The sequence below is a fragment of the Pteropus alecto genome, unplaced genomic scaffold (assembly GCF_000325575.1).
Source record: "Pteropus alecto unplaced genomic scaffold, ASM32557v1 scaffold86, whole genome shotgun sequence".
Classification (NCBI taxonomy): domain Eukaryota; kingdom Metazoa; phylum Chordata; class Mammalia; order Chiroptera; family Pteropodidae; genus Pteropus; species Pteropus alecto.
In genome coordinates this window covers 4,832,511-4,837,192 of record NW_006442109.1, presented here as the reverse complement: position 1 = coordinate 4,837,192, position 4,682 = coordinate 4,832,511, and positions in this window count along the sequence as shown.

Genomic DNA, 4,682 nt, shown 5'->3' with positions numbered 1-4,682 from the left:
TAAGGCATTTTATTTAATACAAGTTATTAGATTGGCAAGAAAGTAAATTTCTTAATAAAAAGTAATGCAATTAGAAAAATTCTTTAACAGATATACAAGATATTTTAATTTAGTTATCCTGAATCTTTAAATGTCATAACTACAGATACACAGAAAACATATGACTACTATCAAAGAGTAAACAAATGAGTAAATTTAAAAGTTTTAAAAAGGTCTTTTTGAACATTTTTGCCTATGGTAATGCTGTGAATAGCTGAGTTTTCACAGGCTACATTTTTTATTTTTTTTACATTATTAGATTTTTTTATTGAGCTAGAAAACCATTTGTTGGTCTAATTTGCCATTAAGGAAGACTTATTGGGCATGTAACTTTTTAATATATATATTGAACCATGAAGAGAAGGTAACTGATGAACTGGCTTAAATTAATGATTCTCTGCATTCATTGTAATATTTGGTTTCAGCTATAATACATTCTCACTAAGTATCTACTGGATTTGTTTTCACAAGACTTTCTAAAAATCTATAAGTTTCTCAGCTGCATTTAAGCAGCTTAAGAATAGCCAGTGTTTTTCATGCTATTGAAAAATTATCAATATGGTACTGTTCTCTTTTTTGAACATTCAGAAGTCAGCAGGTTCTAAGTGTAGTCTAATAAAACTGAGACTAAATAATGGATACAAAGATAGAAGGGATGAAAAATATATAAAGCATAAAAATGGAAGGGAGGCACTTCAGTGAAGCACAGAATTGCTGGAAGAGTCTTCCTAGTAATTACTAGAAGACTGAAGCAAACCCCAAGTTTCATTTCTATCCTTATGTTCAGTTAAAAAAACTATTCTATTTGATACCTGCCTTCTTCTTTGAAACAAAGAATTCAAAGATATACATCCATAACATACTACCATAAAACAAAGAATAGAGGAAAAATTAAAGTCCATTTAATGAGATGGAACGATGTCCCTAATCAACTTGCAGATGTTCCCAATTTCATGTCACAATACATTTAAGGGCAACTCTCCTTAACATTTTCACAACGATTGATTAAACTTCTGCCTGTATAACCAGATGTAACTATACAGCTAATGCTGCAGTGTAACACAGGCTTGGAGAAGATAGTGTGGCATAATAAGTTAACATTATTCAGCACTTATTACGTGCCAGTTAGCATTGTTCAAAGAACTTTACACACATTGCAAGTGCTCAAAAAGATACCCTTTAGTTAGCAAATAATTTAAAATTCATGTTTATAAATTCTTGTTAAGTTTTTTCACCTTAATGTCAGGCACTGTGCTGGGTATAAGGGCTACAAAACAAATGACAGGTTGTCTGTTATGTTTATGTTAAACTCAAAGTTAACATTCTTGGATAAGAAAAAATTTTAAATCATAGTTTATTATGTAGAATATTGAGGGCTTTTTTCTTCTTTTTTCCCCTTCAAAAAGGATTCAGATCATGTTATACTCTAAACACTATACCTGGCTCTAAAAACAGTAAAGGAAAGAAATAAATTTTGATGATTAAAACATTCATATCAAATTGAACAAGCTTCTAGTCCATTTGAAACAGATTTTTTATAGGTTAATTTTAATGCGTACATTTTACTGTTTGTCCCTGATAATTGGGCTCCTGAGGCTTTTGTATGTACTCTCATCTGAAAGATGGGTAACAACTTTTTTTTTTCAGGTATGCAGATAAACTGGCTAAATATTTATCAATAAAGTAAAATGTGTACCTTAAATGCAGAAGCCAGAAAGTATTAAGGCTTTAAGCTCCTCAAGGAAGCACACTAAATATTTTGATGTTCATGCTATTTAACCTACAGTTTTAACCATGAAGTTTAAAGAAAGCTCAGAAGGGAATTTAGATGAACATTAAGACAATTTCAAGTTAACTAGATTCCTTTTTCCTATAAAGTTTATTTTTGAACTTTATAGGTTCAAAAATAAAATGTAGCCTGGAAAACATGCAAAGTAGGGTTAATAATTTCCGAGGGGGGGGGGAGAGGTACAGCAAAGAATTAGGATTATGAAGGCTTTAACTAATGAATTTTAAACAGTAAATACTAATATTTTCCTGTGTATTTCTTCAACCAGATGGTCCTATTTCATGAATGATCATAAAAGTAAATTATATTGGCTAACATTTATTGAGCACTCTATATTTGTAAACTTAAAAGTACAACAAAGGACTTATTATCCCCATTTTACAAACCATGAAGCAGGCAGAGCAACTTGGTCAAGGTAACAGAGCCAATAAGGAAGAAAGTTAGGATTCAAAAACAGGCAACAGGGCCAGCCAGCTTCATGGGCACTCGACCTGTGTGGCTGCATAGGGCCTCACACTTAGTTTAATTCTCTGCTGTCCTGTCTTGAAATTCTTAATAATATTTTTAACAAGAGCCCTGCATTTTATCTTGCACAGTTACCCAAATTATGTAGCCATTCCTGCATGACTCCAGATTGTACTTTTACTGAAAATGCACTAGTGAAAATGAATTCCCTACTTTATTGTGTAAGAGTTAAAGATGTAGTCAAAAGCAGCTCTTATAACCTATATTTGGAAAATAAGAATTTCCAGCTAGTCAAAATATATTAAACAAAGCCCTCTGGATAGAAATAAGAGTCCATTAACCAGGCATTCAGAAATTAATATCGAATGTTTAAGAACTATTTTATAAAAACAGAGCCAGACTTAAGGTTATCTTCCTTTATCTTACGCTGTCTCCATACAGTAAAATTCTCCCGATGTCCAATTAGTATGCTGGACAAGCTAAAGTAAGCTGTGATTTAATACCAAATTTCAAGATTTTAGAAGAGAACAAATAGGTAATTTATTTGATTTACAAAAGAAATAATATTTTAGCATCTTAAGGTGCCCCCAGGTACTACAAAACTAGGAAATTTCAGCAAACATACTTATACAGTTGTTTGAATCTCATCATCACTGAGGTCTTATTTCAAATATTTTAGATTAATTTACAAAAATAACTCTAACTCTCCTTACATACTTCTCAAGAACCTTTCCTATTTAACTGCTAAATTAGCATGAATTTATAAGGCCTATATATGCTTAACCTTACCCCAATAAATAAATGCCTAGTGAATGAATAACCAATGGTACATGTTTTATCTGGAGGTCACATTTCAAAAAATCCAGAAGAAAAATAATTTGCAAACTGCCACAAGTAATATCACAAAAATCATATGCTAAATTCATTTTTACTAGGTTCAGGTTTTCATTCAGTTGACTAGTCTTTGGACACAATTCCAACAATTTGGTTTCCCAACCTCTACAGCAGACTAGACTACAAATGGGGAGGAACTGAGGCTAAGAAGCAAGTGACTGAGAGCATCAAGTTAATAGACACTGGGAATGAAGATTTTTAAAGCTGATATGAAAAACTTAAAAACAATATAAAGCCAAATCTAAACTCATGTATTTCAAGAGCTCCTGGGGCATCACTACATTACTTCAGTACATGGTGAATGGGGGGCAAGGGAGAAGAGCTCTTCGGGACCAGGGTTCGAGTACATACATTTTATGATAATTTCGATAATAATTTGACTAAAGGTTTTAAAGAACACTCCAATCGCTGATGCTTTCAGTAGGCCTGGTCATATTAATAAATTGTGCAATTACACTTTACTTGAGAATTTTAAAAAGTATTTTCTGGTAGTTTATTTGATCTTTATAATCTAAGCATTATTCTCAGTCTATGGACCAAGAAGCCTACAGCAGGTAGCGCTTTCGGGAACTGACTCCAAGGTAACACACAAATGAGTGAATTGGATTAGATTCCTCCTATCTTGTTTTCTCATTTTGAACTGCACAATACCATATTCGATCGACACCAATCTTTACATCATCATATCAGACAGGTAACTCTGTCTCTCCCGTGCTGAAAAAAAATGTCAGCGAATCCTGCCTACAAAGAACTGATCTAAATTAATTCTTGAGATCCATGCCTGGTTTCGTTCATGAGTGGATATCTTAACAAAACTAATCCCATAATCGTCTGTTTCATTTTGCATGAAATTGAGTTCTGTTTACAAGAACGTCAGCTCCTATAAAAGAAATCACAGTACTCTTGTTTTCTAGGGGTTGAAGCCCCGGGTAAAGACAAAGGAAGTCCCTCCTCGCAGGGAAAGCCCCGATCTAGTAGTGCAAGAGGTGATCTTCGGAGCAGGAGCATGTCCTCAGGTGGCTCACGATCGCCGTGGGGTGCGCCTCGGAAAAGAACCGGGAAAAGGCCCGGGGCGTTCGTGCCCATTCAAAACCGATGGTGGCAGAGACTGTGAGCAACTGTCTCGGTCTCCACGCCAAAGCCTGGTGAGCGAAAAGTTACTTTCGACCTCTGTCCCTGCTCATGCTCTGCCAGGGACACCCCTGCATGGCTGGACTACTGGCCATACCCTAACCTCTGCTCCAGGCGCGTGTCCGCTTAACTTGCTCAGAACCGCGCTCCACAACCTCGTATGCTCCCAGCTGGCAAGGATAAATGCCCGGTTCCCCGAAAGTCACCCGCCTGCCCTCCTACCCAGGGCCTAACTCGCCTCCCCCGGGGGCAGCAGTCGCACCTGTTTGACAAATCTGAAGGCAGGCCCGGGCCCCAGGACCCCCAGCTCGACCCCACTCCCGTCCCCCCCGCCCCCAGCCCCCTCACCCGCAGCCCCGCACTC